The 17,739-nt window shown below is 48.9% G+C and overlaps 1 protein-coding gene across 1 annotated transcript in view; it reads right to left on the bottom strand.

Annotated features, from left to right (window-relative positions):
- LOC135054605 (zinc finger protein 271-like) overlaps nucleotides 1-17,739 on the bottom strand; it is a 93,925-nt gene that overhangs the window by 19,772 nt on the left and 56,414 nt on the right. The window lies entirely within an intron of this gene.

Here is a 17,739-nt window from a genome sequence, read left to right on the forward strand (position 1 = left end):
CCTCTCACCTCTCCAGTCAGCAGGTAGATGATCTCCAGGGTGAGATGTAATATCTTCTCCGTCGTGTCACTCCTCTCCTTGTCCATCCTCAGTGACCTATAAGTGAAGGCTTTCACCTCCTATGACATTTAGTGAAAAGACTCTGGTTCCTTAGGTGTCTGGAAAGAAATATAATAAATAAGATTTTACTCACTGGTAAATCTATTTCTCGTAGTCTGTAGTGGATGCTGGGAACTCCGTAAAGACCATGGGGAATAGCGGCTCCGCAGGAGACTGGGCACAACAAAAAGAAAGCTTTTAGACTACCTGGTGTGCACTGGCTCCTCCCACTATAACCCTCCTCCAAGCCTCAGTTAGGATACTGTGCCCGGAAGAGCTGACACTATAAGGAAGGATTTTGAATCCCGGGTAAGACTCATACCAGCCACACCAATCACACCGTACAACTCGTGATACTATACCCAGTTAACAGTATGAACTATAACTTGAGCCTCTCAACAGATGGCTCACAACAATAACCCTTTAGTTAGGCAATAACTATATACAAGTATTGCAGTCAATCCGCACTTGGGATGGGCGCCCAGCATCCACTACGGACTACGAGAAATAGATTTACCGGTGAGTAAAATCTTATTTTCTCTGACGTCCTAGTGGATGCTGGGAACTCCGTAAGGACCATGGGGATTATACCAAAGCTCCCAAACGGGCGGGAGAGTGCGGATGACTCTGCAGCACCGAATGAGAGTACTTAAGGTCCTCCTCAGCCAGGGTATCAAATTTGTAGAATTTATCAAACGTATTTGCCCCTGGCCAAGTAGCAGCTCGGCAAAGTTGTAAAGCCGAGACCCCTCGGGCAGCCGCCCAAGATGAGCCCACTTTCCTCGTGGAATGGGCTTTTACTGATTTAGGCTGCGGCAGTCCAGCTGCAGAATGCGCCAGCTGAATTGTGCTACAAATCCAGCGAGCAAGAGTCTGCTTAGAAGCAGGAGCACCCAGCTTGTTGGGTGCATACAGGATAAACAGCGAGTCAGTTTTCCTGACTCCAGCCGTCCTGGAAACATAAATTTTCAAGGCCCTGACTACGTCCAGTAACTTGGAATCTTCCAAGTCCCTAGTAGCCACAGGAACTACAATAGGTTGGTTCAAGTGAAAAGCTGATACCACCTTAGGGAGAAACTGGGGACGAGTCCTCAATTCTGCCCTATCCATATGGAAAATCAGATAAGGGCTTTTACATGACAAAGCCGCCAATTCTGATACACGCCTGGCCGAAGCCAAGGCCAATAACATGACCACTTTCCATGTGAGATATTTCAGATCCACGGTTTTAAGTGGCTCAAACCAATGTGATTTTAGGAAACTCAACACCACGTTGAGATCCCAAGGTGCCACTGGAGGCACAAACGGGGGCTGAATATGCAGCACTCCCTTTACAAATGTCTGAACCTCAGGTAGTGAAGCCAGTTCTTTCTGGAAGAAAATCGACAGAGCCGAAATCTGGACCTTAATGGAACCCAATTTTAGGCCCATAGTCACTCCTGACTGTAGGAAGTGCAGAAATCGACCCAGCTGAAATTTCTCTGTTGGGGCCTTCCTAGCCTCACACCACGCAACATATTTTCGCCAAATACGGTGATAATGGTTTGCGGTTCTTCTTTCCTGGCTTTTATCAGCGTAGGAATGACTTCCTCCGGAATGCCCTTTTCCTTTAGGATCCGGTATTCAACCGCCATGCCGTCAAACGCAGCCGCGGTAAGTCTTGGAACAGACAGGGCCCCTGCTGTAGCAGATCCTGTCTGAGCGGTAGAGGCCATGGGTCCTCTGATAGCATTTCTTGAAGTTCTGGGTACCAAGCTCTTCTTGGCCAATCCGGAACCACGAGTATCGTTCGTACTCCTCGTCTTCTTATTATTCTCAGTACCTTTGGTATGAGAGGCAGAGGAGGGAACACATAAACCAACTGGTACACCCACGGTGTCACTAGAGCGTCCACAGCTATCGCCTGAGGGTCCCTTGACCTGGCGCAATATTTTTGTAACTTTTTGTTGAGGCGAGACGCCATCATGTCCACCTGTGGCCTTTCCCAATGGTTTACAATCAGTTGGAAGACTTCTGGATGAAGTCCCCACTCTCCCGGGTGGAGGTCGTGTCTGCTGAGGAAGTCTGCTTCCCAGTTGTCCACTCCCGGAATGAACACTGCTGACAGTGCTAAGACGTGATTTTCCGCCCATCGGAGAATCCTTGTGGCTTCTGCCATTGCCATCCTGCTTCTTGTGCCGCCCTGTCGGTTTACATGGGCGACTGCCGTGATGTTGTCTGATTGGATCAGTACCGGCTGGTTTTGAAGCAGGGGCCTTGCCTGACTTAGGGCATTGTAAATGGCCCTCAGTTCCAGAATATTTATGTGTAGGGACGACTCCTGACTTGACCAAAGTCCTTGGAAATTTCTTCCCTGTGTGACTGCCCCCCAGCCTCGAAGGCTGGCATCCGTGGTCACCAGGACCCAGTCCTGTATGCCGAATCTGCCCTCTTGAAGATGAGCACTCTGCAGCCACCACAGTAGGGATACCCTGGTCCTTGGAGACAGAGTTATCAGCCGATGCATCTGAAGATGCGATCCCGACCACTTGTCCAAGAGGTCCCACTGAAAGGTTCTTGCATGGAACCTGCCGAATGGAATTGCTTCGTAGGAAGCTACCATTTTTCCCAGGACTCGTGTGCAGTGATGCACCGATACCTGTTTTGGTTTCAGGAGGTCTCTGACTAGAGATGACAGCTCCTTGGCTTTCTCCTGCGGGAGAAACACTTTTTTCTGTTCTGTGTCCAGAACCATCCCCACGAACAGTAGGCGTGTGGTAGGAACCAGCTGTGACTTTGGAATGTTTAGAATCCATCCGTGCTGTTGTAGCACTTCCTGAGATAGTGCTACCCCGACCAACAACTGCTCCTTGGACCTCGCCTTTATAAGGAGATCATCCAAGTACGGGATAATTAAAACTCCCTTTTTTCGAAGGAGTAACATCATTTCTGCCATTACCTTTGTAAACACCCTTGGTGCGGTGGACAGTCCAAACGGCAGCGTCTGGAATTGGTAATGGCAATCCTGTACCACAAATCTGAGGTACTCCTGGTGAGGAAGGTAAATGGGGACATGCAGGTAAGCATCCTTGATGTCCAGGGATACCATGTAATCCCCCTCGTCCAGGCTTGCAATAACCGCCCTGAGCGATTCCATCTTGAACTTGAATTTTTTTATGTATGTGTTCAAGGATTTCAAATTTAAAATGGGTCTCACCGAACCGTCCGGTTTCGGTACCACAAACAGTGTGGAATAGTAACCCCGTCCCTGTTGAAGTAGGGGCACCTTGACTATCACCTGCTGGGAATACAGCTTCTGAATTGCCTCTAGCACAGCCTCCCTGCCTGAGGGAGTTGTCGGCAAGGCAGATTTGAGGAAACGGCGGGGGGGAGAAGCCTCGAATTCCAGCTTGTACCCCTGAGATACTACTTGAAGGATCCAGGGATCCACCTGTGAGCGAGCCACTGATCGCTGAAATTTTTGAGGCGGCCCCCCACCGTACCTGGCTCCGCCTGTGGAGCCCCACCGTCATGCGGCGGACTTGGAAGAAGCAGGGGAGGACTTTTGTTCCTGGGAACCTGCTGTTTGTTGCAGCCTTTTTCCCCTACCTCTGCCTCTGGACAGAAAGGACCCGCCCTTTCCCCGCCTGTTTTTCTGGGGTCGAAAGGACTGTACCTGATAATACGGTGCTTTCTTAGGCTGTGAGGGAACATGGGGCAAAAATGCTGACTTCCCAGCTGTTGCTGTGGAAACAAGGTCTGAGAGACCATCCCCGAATAACTCCTCACCCTTATAAGGCAAAACTTCCATGTGCCTTTTCGAATCTGCATCCCCTGTCCACTGCCGAGTCCATAAGCCTCTCCTAGCAGAAATGGACAATGCACTTATTTTAGATGCCAGCTGGCAGATCTCCCTCTGTACATCTCTCATGTATAACACTGAGTCTTTTATATGCTCTATGGTTAGGAGAATAGTGTCCCTGTCTAGGGTGTCAATATTTTCCGACAGGGAATCTGACCACGCAGCTGCAGCACTGCACATCCATGCTGAAGCAATAGCTGGTCTCAGTATAATGCCTGTGTGTGTATACACAGACTTCAGGATAGCCTCCTGATTTCTATCAGCAGGCTCCTTTAGGGCGGCCGTATCCGGAGACGGTAGTGCCACCTTCTTTGATAAGCGTGTGAGCGCTTTATCCACCCTAGGGGGTGTTTCCCAACGTGACCTATCCTCTGGCGGGAAAGGGTACGCCATTAGTAACTTTTTAGAAATTACCAATTTTTTATCGGGTGAAGCCCACGCTTCTTCACACACTTCATTTAATTCTTCAGATGGGGGAAAAACTGTTGGTAGTTTTTTCTCCCTAAACATAATACCCTTTTTTGTGGTACCTGGGTTTATATCAGAAATGTGTAATACCTCTTTCATTGCCTCAATGATGCAACGAATGGCCCTAGTGCACATTAAATTTGACTCTTCGTCGTCGACACTGGTATCAGTATCCGTGTCGACATCTGTGTCTGCCATCTGAGGTAGCGGGCGCTTTAGAGCCCCTGATGGCCTTTGAAGTGTCTGGGCAGGCACGAGCTGAGAAGCCGGCTGTCCCGCATTTGGCATGTCGTCAAATTTTTTTATGTAAGGAGTCGACACTTGCACGTAATTCCTTCCATAAATCCATCCACTCAGGTGTCTGCCCCGCAGGGGGTGACATCACATTTATAGGCATCTGCTCTGCCTCCACATAATTTTCCTCATCAAACATGTCGACACAGCCGTACCGACACACCGCACACACACAGGGAATGCTCTGACAGAGGACAGGACCCCACAATGCCCTTTGGGGGGACAGAGAGAGAGTATGCCAGCACACACCAGAGCGCTATATAAACAGGGACTAACTGAATTATATCCCCTCATAGCTGCTATACTTATTATACTGCGCCTAAATTTAGTGCCTCCCCTCTCTTTTTTACCCTTCTGAAGTTTCAGACTGCAGGGGAGAGCCAGGGAGCTTCCTTCCAGCGGAGCTGTGAGGGAGAAATGGCGCCAGTGTGCTGAGGGAGATAGCCCCGCCCCTTTTTTGGCTGACTTTTCTCCCGCTTTTTTATGGATTCTGGCAGGGGTACTTATCACATATATAGCCTCTGGGGCTATATATTGTGATTCATTTGCCAGCCAAGGTGTTTATATTGCCCTCAGGCCCCCCCAGCGCCCTGCACCCATCAGTGACCGGAGTGTGAGGTGTACATGAGGAGCAATGGCGCACAGCTGCAGTGCTGTGCGCTACCTTGGTGAAGACTGAAGTCTTCTGCTGCCGATTTTCCGGACCTCTTCTTGCTTCTGGCTCTGTAAGGGGGACGGCGGCGCGGCTCCGGGAACGAACACCAAGGACGGGTCCTGTGGTCGATCCCTCTGGAGCTAATGGTGTCCAGTAGCCTAAGAAGCCCAAGCTAGCTGCAAGCAGGTAGGTTCGCTTCTTCTCCCCTTAGTCCCTCATTGCAGTGAGCCTGTTGCCAGCAGGTCTCACTGTAAAATAAAAAAACTAAAATATACTTTCTTTCTAGGAGCTCAGGAGAGCCCCTAGTGTGCATCCAGCTCAGCCGGGCACAAAAATCTAACTGAGGCTTGGAGGAGGGTCATAGTGGGAGGAGCCAGTGCACACCAGGTAGTCCTAAAGCTTTCTTTTAGTTGTGCCCAGTCTCCTGCGGAGCCGCTATTCCCCATGGTCTTTACGGAGTTCCCAGCATCCACTAGGACGTCAGAGAAATTATATTATACATCACGGAGTACACATGTAACATAGATATAAAAAAAACAGTCAGTTGCCCCTCGTTTCCACAAGCCAAGGAGCCCTGGTCAGTGTTTCTCAGAAGTTCCTGTGATTTAGCTTCAGTGACGGACAAAAAAATAAGATTTTACTTACCGATAAATCTATTTCTCGGAGTCCGTAGTGGATGCTGGGGTTCCTGAAAGGACCATGGGGAATAGCGGCTCCGCAGGAGACAGGGCACAAAAAGTAAAGCTTTTTCAGATCAGGTGGTGTGCACTGGCTCCTCCCCCTATGACCCTCCTCCAGACTCCAGTTAGGTACTGTGCCCGGACGAGCGTACACAATAAGGGAGGATTTTGAATCCCGGGTAAGACTCATACCAGCCACACCAATCACACCGTACAACTTGTGATCTAAACCCAGTTAACAGTATGATAACAGCGGAGCCTCTGAAAGATGGCTTCCTTCAACAATAACCCGAATTAGTTAACAATAACTATGTACAATTTATGCAGATAATCCGCACTTGGGATGGGCGCCCAGCATCCACTACGGACTCCGAGAAATAGATTTATCGGTAAGTAAAATCTTATTTTCTCTATCGTCCTAGTGGATGCTGGGGTTCCTGAAAGGACCATGGGGATTATACCAAAGCTCCCAAACGGGCGGGAGAGTGCGGATGACTCTGCAGCACCGAATGAGAGAACTCCAGGTCCTCCTTAGCCAGAGTATCAAATTTGTAAAATTTTACAAACGTGTTCTCCCCTGACCACGTAGCTGCTCGGCAAAGTTGTAATGCCGAGACCCCTCGGGCAGCCGCCCAAGATGAGCCCACCTTCCTTGTGGAGTGGGCCTTTACAGATTTAGGCTGTGGCAGGCCTGCCACAGAATGTGCAAGTTGGATTGTGCTACAGATCCAACGAGCAATCGTCTGCTTAGACGCAGGAGCACCCATCTTGTTGGGTGCATACAATATAAACAACGAGTCAGATTTTCTGACTCCAGCTGTCCTTGCAATATATATTTTTAATGCTCTGACAACGTCCAGTAACTTGGAGTCCTCCAAGTCACTTGTAGCCGCAGGCACTACAATAGGCTGGTTCAGATGAAATGCTGACACCACCTTAGGGAGAAAATGCGGACGAGTCCGCAGTTCTGCCCTGTCCGAATGGAAAATCAGATATGGGCTTTTGTAAGATAAAGCTGCCAATTCTGATACTCTCCTGGCAGAAGCCAGGGCTAGAAGCATGGTCACTTTCCAAGTGAGATATTTCAAATCCACCTTATTTAGTGGTTCAAACCAATGAGATTTTAGAAAGTCCAAAACCACATTGAGATCCCACGGTGCCACTGGAGGCACCACAGGAGGCTGTATATGCAGCACTCCCTTAACAAAGGTCTGGACTTCAGGGACTGAAGCCAATTCTTTTTGAAAGAAAATCGACAGGGCCGAAATTTGAACCTTAATAGATCCCAATTTGAGACCCATAGACAATCCTGATTGCAGGAAATGTAGGAATCGACCCAGTTGAAATTCCTCCGTCGGAGCACTCCGATCTTCGCACCACGCAACATATTTTCGCCAAATTCGGTGATAATGTTGCACGGTTACTTCCTTCCTTGCTTTAATCAAAGTAGGAATGACTTCTTCCGGCATGCCTTTTTCCTTTAGGATCCGGCGTTCAACCGCCATGCCGTCAAACGCAGCCGCGGTAAGTCTTGAAACAGACAGGGACCCTGCTGAAGCAAGTCCCTCCTTAGAGGTAGAGGCCACGGATCTTCCGTGATCATCTCTTGAAGTTCCGGGTACCAAGTCCTTCTTGGCCAATCCGGAACCACTAGTATCGTTCTTACGCCTCTTTGCCGTATAATTCTCAATACTTTTGGTATGAGAGGCAGAGGAGGAAACACATACACCGACTGGTACACCCAAGGCGTTACCAGCGCGTCCACAGCTATTGCCTGCGGATCTCTTGACCTGGCGCAATACCTGTCCAGTTTTTTGTTGAGGCGAGACGCCATCATGTCCACCATTGGTCTTTCCCAACGGGTAACCAGCATGTGGAAGACTTCTGGATGAAGTCCCCACTCTCCCGGGTGAAGATCGTGTCTGCTGAGGAAGTCTGCTTCCCAGTTGTCCACTCCCGGGATGAACACTGCTGACAGTGCTATCACATGATTCTCTGCCCAGCGAAGAATCCTTGCAGCTTCTGCCATTGCACTCCTGCTTCTTGTGCCGCCCTGTCTGTTCACATGGGCGACTGCCGTGATGTTGTCCGACTGGATCAATACCGGTTTTCCCTGAAGCAGAGGTTCTGCCTGGCTTAGAGCATTGTATATTGCTCTTAGTTCCAGAATGTTTATGTGAAGAGACGTTTCCAGGCTCGTCCATACTCCCTGGAAGTTTCTTCCTTGTGTGACTGCTCCCCAGCCTCTCAGGCTGGCGTCCGTGGTCACCAGGATCCAATCCTGTATGCCGAATCTGCGGCCCTCCAATAGATGAGGACTCTGCAACCACCACAGAAGAGACACCCTTGTCCTTGGAGACAGGGTTATCCGTAGGTGCATCTGAAGATGCGACCCTGACCATTTGTCCAACAGATCCCTTTGGAAAATTCTTGCGTGGAATCTGCCGAATGGAATTGCTTCGTAAGAAGCCACCATTTTTCCCAGGACTCTTGTGCATTGATGTACAGACACCTTTCCTGGTTTTAGGAGGTCCCTGACAAGGTCGGATAACTCCTTGGCTTTTTCCTCCGGGAGAAAAACCTTTTTCTGAACCGTGTCCAGAATCATCCCTAGGAACAGCAGACGAGTTGTCGGCATTAACTGGGATTTTGGAATATTCAGAATCCACCCGTGCTGTTTTAGCACTTCTTGAGACAGTGCTAATCCCATCTCTAGCTGTTCTCTGGACCTCGCCCTTATTAGGAGATCGTCCAAGTATGGGATAATTAATATGCCTTTTCTTCGAAGAAGAATCATCATCTCGGCCATTACCTTTGTAAAGATCCGAGGTGCCGTGGACAATCCGAACGGCAGCGTCTGAAACTGATAGTGACAGTTTTGTACAACGAACCTGAGGTACCCCTGGTGTGAGGGGTAAATTGGAACGTGGAGATATGCATCCTTGATGTCCAAGGATACCATAAAGTCCCCCTCTTCCAGGTTCGCTATCACTGCTCTGAGTGACTCCATCTTGAACTTGAACTTCTTTATGTACAGGTTCAAGGACTTCAAATTTAGAATAGGCCTTACCGAGCCATCCGGCTTCGGTACCACAAAAAGAGTGGAATAATACCCCTTCCCTTGTTGTAGAAGAGGTACCTTGACTATCACCTGCTGAGAGTACAGCTTGTGAATGGCTTCCAAAACCGTCTCCCTTTCGGAGGGGGACGTTGGTAAAGCAGACTTCAGGAAACGGCGAGGTGGATCTGTCTCTAATTCCAACCTGTACCCTTGAGATATTATCTGCAGGATCCAGGGATCTACCTGCGAGTGAGCCCACTGCGCGCTGTAATTTTTGAGACGACCGCCCACCGTCCCCGAGTCCGCTTGAGAAGCCCCAGCGTCATGCTGAGGCTTTTGTAGAAGCCGGGGAGGGCTTCTGTTCCTGGGAAGGAGCTGCGTGTTGCTGTCTCTTCCCTCGACCTCTGCCTCGTGGCAGATATGAATAGCCCTTTGCTCTCTTATTTTTAAAGGAACGAAAGGGCTGCGGTTGAAAAGTCGGTGCCTTTTTCTGTTGGGGAGTGACTTGAGGTAGAAAGGTGGATTTCCCGGCTGTAGCCGTGGCCACCAAATCTGATAGACCGACTCCAAATAACTCCTCCCCTTTATACGGCAAAACTTCCATATGCCGTTTTGAATCCGCATCGCCTGTCCACTGTCGCGTCCATAAAGCTCTTCTGGCCGAAATGGACATAGCACTTACCCGTGATGCCAGTGTGCAGATATCCCTCTGTGCATCACGCATATAAAGAAATGCATCCTTTATTTGTTCTAACGACAGTAAAATATTGTCCCTGTCCAGGGTATCAATATTTTCAATCAGGGACTCTGACCAAACTACCCCAGCACTGCCCATCCAGGCAGTCGCTACAGCTGGTCGTAGTATAACACCTGCATGTGTGTATATACTTTTTTGGATATTTTCCATCCTCCTATCTGATGGATCTTTAAGTGCGGCCGTCTCAGGAGAGGGTAACGCCACTTGTTTAGATAAGCGTGTTAGCGCCTTGTCCACCCTAGGAGGTGTTTCCCAGCGCTCCCTAACCTCTGGCGGGATAGGGTATAATGCCAATAATTTCTTTGAAATTATCAGCTTTTTATCAGGGGCAACCCACGCTTCATTACACACGTCATTTAATTCTTCTGATTCAGGAAAAACTATAGGTAGTTTTTTCACACCCCACATAATACCCTGTTTAGTGGTACCTGTAGTATCAGCTAAATGTAACGCCTCCTTCATTGCCAAAATCATATAACGTGTGGCCCTACTGGAAAATACGGTTGAATCGTCACCGTCACCACTGGAGTCAGTGCCTGCGTCTGGGTCTGTGTCGACCGACTGAGGCAAAGGGCGTTTCACAGCCCCTGACGGTGTTTGAGTCGCCTGGACAGGCACTAATTGATTGTCCGGCCGCCTCATGTCGTCAAACGACTGCTTTAGCGTGTTGACACTATCCCGTAGTTCCATAAATAAAGGCATCCATTCTGGTGTCGACTCCCTAGGGGGTGACATCCTCATATTTGGCAATTGCTCCGTCTCCACACCAATATCGTCCTCATACATGTCGACACACACGTACCGACACACAGCAGACACACAGGGAATGCTCCTAACGAAGACAGGACCCACTAGCCCTTTGGGGAGACAGAGGGAGAGTTTGCCAGCACACACCAAAAGCGCTATATATATATCAGGGATAGCCTTATAATAAGTGCTCCCTTATAGCTGCTTTGTTATATCAAAATATCGCCATAAATTTGCCCCCCCCTCTCTGTTTTACCCTGTTTCTGTAGTGCAGTGCAGGGGAGAGACTTGGGAGCCGTCCTGACCAGCGGAGCTGTGAGAGGAAATGGCGCCGTGTGCTGAGGAGATAGGCCCCGCCCCTTTTCTGGCGGGCTCGTCTCCCGCTATTTAGAAAAATCAGGCAGGGGTTAAATATCTCCATATAGCCTCTAGGGGCTATATGTGAGGTATTTTTAGCCTTTATAGGTATTCATTTGCCTCCCAGGGCGCCCCCCTCCCAGCGCCCTGCACCCTCAGTGACTGCCGTGTGAAGTGTGCTGAGAGGAAAATGGCGCACAGCTGCAGTGCTGTGCGCTACCTTTAGAAGACTGCAGGAGTCTTCAGCCGCCGATTCTGGACCTCTTCTGACTTCAGCATCTGCAAGGGGGCCGGCGGCGCGGCTCCGGTGACCATCCAGGCTGTACCTGTGATCGTCCCTCTGGAGCTTGATGTCCAGTAGCCAAGAAGCCAATCCATCCTGCACGCAGGTGAGTTGACTCCTTCTCCCCTCAGTCCCTCGCTGCAGTGATCCTGTTGCCAGCAGGAATCACTGTAAAATAAAAAACCTAGCTAAACTTTTTCTAAGCAGCTCTTTAGGAGAGCCACCTAGATTGCACCCTTCTCGGCCGGGCACAAAAATCTAACTGGAGTCTGGAGGATGGTCATAGGGGGAGGAGCCAGTGCACACCACCTGATCTGGAAAAGCTTTACTTTTTGTGCCCTGTCTCCTGCGGAGCCGCTATTCCCCATGGTCCTTTCAGGAACCCCAGCATCCACTAGGACGATAGAGAAAAAGCTGTGTTAAATCAATGGTTCTGTTGTGGGCAAAAAATCCTGGTCCTCCAAGACCTGTATTTGGTGAATTTTGTTCACAACAGGTACAGTAGCTGTAGCGATACTTCATGTCTAAACTTTTACCCCTCAAAATTAAAACATGCCCTCCTCATCGATCAGTGTCCGAGAAGGTCAGGCAGAAGACAGTAGCCACGCTTGGACAATCGCAAGGCTACAAATCAAAGACCTTACCGATCCCATTCCCAGCACGCTGTACCCAGCCACCCTGGATGAGGCCGCAAGATAATAAACGTAATCAAGGGATGCAGCCTCATTCATCATTTGACAAACATATGCAAGGTGATCTTCAGGGAAAATAAACTACAGACATAACAGCCCAAATGGGGATTGCCAAAATACTCGTAAAAAAAACATCTACAATCCTTCATGATGTATGTCGTGTGGATGACAAGACAAAAACAAGACACAAATTCCCCAAACACTCTGCAATGGGACAGCAAATGATACTTGCACCCTACACAGATGACCTATAATGTAGCAGCAAATACAAGATAAGTTGCGTCAGGCGGTACCTATACTACATAATATACTGACCGCTCCTCATACTATTCATATCTTACACCTAATGCTGATAATACAGGATCTACACCCCATGCTGACCGCGCCTCACGCTATATACACGTAATACAGGAACTACACCTCATGCTGACCGTACCTCACGCTATGTACACGTAATACAGGATCTACACCTCATGCTGACCGTACCTCACGCTATGTACACGTAATACAGGATCTACACCTCATGCTGACCGTACCTCACGCTATGTACACGTAATACAGGATCTACACCTCATGCTGACCGTACCTCACGCTATGTACACGTAATACATGATCTACACCTCATGCTGACCACGCCTCACGTTTTATACACGTAATACAGGAACTACACCTCATGCTGACCGTACCTCACGCTATGTACACGTAATACAGGATCTACACCTCATGCTGACCACGCCTCACGCTATGTACACGTAATACAGGATCTACACCTCATGCTGACCGTACCTCACGCTATGTACACGTAATACATGATCTACACCTCATGCTGACCACGCCTCACGTTTTATACACGTAATACAGGAACTACACCTCATGCTGACCGTACCTCACGCTATGTACACGTAATACAGGATCTACACCTCATGCTGACCGTACCTCACGCTATGTACACGTAATACAGGATCTACACCTCATGCTGACCGTACCTCACGCTATGTACACGTAATACAGGATCTACACCTCATGCTGACCGCGCCTCACGCTATATACACGTAATACAGGAACTACACCTCATGCTGACCGTACCTCACGCTATGTACACGTAATACAGGATCTACACCTCATGCTGACCGTACCTCACGCTATGTACACGTAATACAGGATCTACACCTCATGCTGACCGTACCTCACGCTATGTACACGTAATACAGGATCTACACCTCATGCTGACCACGCCTCACGCTTTATACACGTAATACAGGATCTACACCTCATGCTGACCACGCCTCACGCTTTATACACGTAATACAGGATCTACACCTCATGCTGACCGTACGTCACACCATGTACACGTAATACAGGATCTACACCTCATGCTGACCGCACCTCACGCTTATGATGGGTGTAAGGCAGGTTATTCACATATAATATTGGATAGGCAGTATATGAGGCAGGCTATACACACAACACAGGCTATATACACACAGTGCGGGGTATATACACAGAGACACATAAGATGCACAGTGCAGGGTATATATACACAGTGACAGTGCAGGGTGTATATGTATATGTATATATATATATATATATATATACACACAAACTGACAGTGCAGGGTATATATACACACAGTGACAAGACACAGCCGGTTACATGAGATATAAGCGCTGTCATTACCCGCAGTAGATGATAACAATGAAAACTCGTCTCTTCCGGAAGTGATGATTCCCCACTTCCGGACCGTGCGTTCCACCCGACTTCCGGCCTTTGCGGGTCACCTGACGTGTGGTAGGCGGGGCCGCGCTGGACACTGGTTGGGAAATGGACGCGGTGTCCCCTGCTGTGTCTGGGACATTGCACTACCCATAATCCTCAGTGTGTGGCATGAAGGGAGGTCGGGGTGGCAGTTACTTCTTCTCCCCCAGCATGTATGTACTATATTGTTCCCTTGAAGGCTGCAGGTTGAGGCGGCCATCTTGGGCGGGCTACATATGGTCACCCTGGGTAGAACACATGATTCCTAATGGAGATGACACAAAATGGAGATAATTGCTGCGAGCTGATGCTAGGAGTGGGGTCCTAGCATACTGTCGGGCTCCATGTATTTTTCATCACGTACCAGGCGCAGCAGCCATGTTAGGCGCACCACAAAGGTTATGTTGCGCAAGGTAAAGCCGTACACGGAACCCAGGTGTATGTGGGAAAACTGATAACGTGAGGAAGAAATAAACAATGGTGATATCCTACACACTCTATGGTGAGAATAATCTACAGGTAAAAGGATAAAAGAGTAAACTGCGACCGGCCGCTCTGATTGTCCTGCGTCTGGCGTCTCCCGCGCTCCAATGCGTGGTCCCGTCGCACTCAACCAAGTTGCATGGTGCGACAAGACTGCAACACGAGACTGCCTTGAGTCAGACTGTGTGGTGAAAGTCTCTGTGGAGAATAATTGCAGGACAGCGGGTGCCAGCTCACCAGTCTGTGCGGTAGTCCTCGCAGAACAGACTGTGTGGTCAAAGTCACTGAACAGCGCCGGATCCGAAACTAGAGTCGTGTGCTGACCAGAATTCCTGGCATGCTCTAAATGGTACCTCGCTGACGTCCGGATCTGCCTTCTGCCTGTTATTCTCCTTGCGTTTGCCGCTGCGAATGCTTTCTTAGTTGATCTCGTTGCTGCATCGCCAGGCAACAATGTGCCTGGCATTGCCACCACAGTGCATGCGCAGTTCCGACTGGCTGCGAAAAACTGCAGAGTGCGATCGGCTCGGAATGACCCCCACTGTTAGCCGAGATGCGTGACAGATTGAGAAGGGTCGGCAGTTTACAGGGTCTGGGACTCGGCCGATACCAATTGGTCGACGTCTGGAAAAAGTCGACATGAGTTTATTATTATTTCTCTGACGTCCTAGTGGATGCTGGGAACTCCGTAAGGACCATGGGGAATAGCGGCTCCGCAGGAGACTGGGCACAAAAGTAAAGCTTTAGGACTACCCGGTGTGCACTGGCTCCTCCCCCTATGACCCTCCTCCAAGCCTCAGTTAGATTTTTGTGCCCGACCGAGCAGGGTGCAATCTAGGGGGCTCTCCTGAGCTTCTTAGAAAAAGTTAGTTTTAGGTTTCTTATTTTTAGTGAGACCTGCTGGCAACAGGCTCACTGCATCGAGGGACTAAGGGGAGAAGAAGCGAACCTGCCTGCTTGCAGCCAGCTTGGGCTTCTTAGGCTACTGGACACCATTAGCTCCAGAGGGACCGAACACAGGCCCAGCCTCGGGGTCCGGTCCCAGAGCCGCGCCGCCGGCCCCCTTACAGAGCCAGAAGCAAGAAGAGGTCCGGAAAATCGGCGGCAGAAGACATCAGTCTTCAACAAGGTAGCGCACAACACTGCAGCTGTGCGCCATTGCTCCTCATGCACACTTCACACTCCGGTCACTAAGGGTGCAGGGCGCTAGGGGGGGGGCGCCCTGAGCAGCAATATAAACACCATGGCTGGCGAAAATACACCACATATAACCCCCAGGGCTATATGGATGTATTTTAACCCCTGCCAGAATACAGCAAAAAGCGGGAGAAAAGTCCGCCGAGAAGGGGGCAGAGCCTATCTCCTCAGCACACTGGCGCCATTTTCCCTCAGCTCCGCTGGAAGGACGTCTCCCTGACTCTCCCCTGCAGTCCTGCACTACAGAAAAGGGTAAAAAAAGAGAGGGGGGCACTAATTTGGCGCAGTTCTGATAATAGCAGCTATAAGGGGAAAAACACATTATATAGTGGTATCCCTGTATATATATATAGCGCTCTGGTGTGTGCTGGCATACTCTCCCTCTGTCTCCCCAAAGGGCTAGTGGGGTCCTGTCCTCTATCAGAGCATTCCCTGTGTGTGTGCGGTGTGTCGGTACGATTGTGTCGACATGTTTGAGGAGGAAAATTATGTGGAGGCGGAGCAATTGCCTGTAATAGAGATGTCACCCCCTAGGGAGTCGACACCGGAGTGGATGGGCTTATGGAAGGAATTACGTGACAGTGTCAGTTCTTTACAAAAGACAGTTGACGACATGAGACAGCCGGCTACTCAGCTTGTGCCTGTCCAGGCGTCTCAAAGGCCATCAGGGGCTCTAAAGCGCCCGTTACCTCAGATGGCAGACACAGACGCCGACACGGATACTGACTCCAGTGTCGACGATGAAGAGACGAATGTAACTTCCAGTAGGGCCACACGTTACATGATTGAGGCAATGAAAAATGTTTTACATATTTCTGATAATACAAGTACCACTAAAAAGGGTATTATGTTTGGCGAGAAGTAGTAGCCATTGAACACATTGTGAAAACTAAGAGGGGTGGGGATCGGTATAAATTATTATGCAAACAAGAGCTTTATTGGATGTTTAGGCTTAATACGATATACCCCTCTGGCCTAAATGAACAGGTAGAACTGAATCCAGTTCTATGATCCCTCCAGCTCCCCCGTCCTCTTAGACAAATATCCCAGTATGGTACATACCCATACCCAACTGCTTATCATAAAGAAAAAACTTTCTGCATAATTTTTATTATAACAATTTTTATTGTCATTACTTTTTTTATGTGTTATTCTTTCTTTATCATATCTATTACATATGTACTCTGTTTACACATATACGATCCTTCAAGTGTTTTGCTACTAGGATAAATCTGTTATTATTTACTGTTTATCACTATCAGCATTTATCACTGTTCCCTACAGATATCACTTTTCTTCAAAAAATGCTTTTGTGGCCCTCTTTTCCTATTGTTTTATTATTTCATCCATTTATTTCACTCATTGCATTCACAGTGAGCACTTTACTTTATACACAATTATCAACTATTTATATGTTTTTTAATATGCACCCCGTTTGCTGTGGCGGTGGTCAATGCGGTGTGTGTTGCCTAGGTGACGCGCACCGCGTTGTCCGCTGCCATAGTAACCTCCACGCCCATTCGTCACCATGGCTACGGCCGGACAGCGGACCAATCCCTGCCGCTTCCACCCATTTGATGCAAGTGAAACCCGACGGTCGCGTCATTTGGGCGCGACTCCTGCACTGTGTGCGAGGCCCGGTGACGCGAGCAGTGGGGACGCCCACGCGTCGTCGTCGCCTGGACTCCCGGTCGCGGACAAATGACGTGTAACCAAATCCACAGGTGTCAGCTTCTTAGTAAGTGCTGATATTCACCTGTCTGTATTTATGCAGGCTGATCTCATGCAATATATGGATAGGACCTTGAGCCCCTTTTTATATAGGACCAATGGGAGATCCTTTGCACTTTACTCCGGGCTTTATATTATCCCTTCTTCCCTATTGAATTATGCAAGTCACGTGATTTGATCCTTTATTATTGATTAAACCATAGCTATATAAAAAATAAAGTGTATTATATTTATTATTTATTATGTGTTGTTTACTCAACATTTTAAATTGTTTGTCTGTCACTTTTGGTCACATAATGAGAGTATTCGGTCACTGTCAATCACATATGCAAATGAGCAACCATTTTGTAAAGGGTATAAAAACCCTGGATAGCAGCACCTCTATTACCTTGAAAAAGTTGCGTGATCGCAACGAAACGCGTTGGCGATTGGTGCTGTGTGTGCCCACCATCTACAATCCATTCCTGAAGACTCTCCACCTGGACCAGGTCCCCACCACTGGCTCAATTTGTGGACCCGTTTGAAGATCATCCATCACCCACAGCTTAACAAGGGACAAGCCGTTGCGGATGCCTATCCGCTTAAACACCTTGGACAACTGCTGGTGGTAACTATTATACATGATGGAACATTGACGGG

The sequence above is a fragment of the Pseudophryne corroboree genome, chromosome 3 (genome assembly GCF_028390025.1).
Source record: "Pseudophryne corroboree isolate aPseCor3 chromosome 3, aPseCor3.hap2, whole genome shotgun sequence".
NCBI lineage: Eukaryota > Metazoa > Chordata > Amphibia > Anura > Myobatrachidae > Pseudophryne > Pseudophryne corroboree.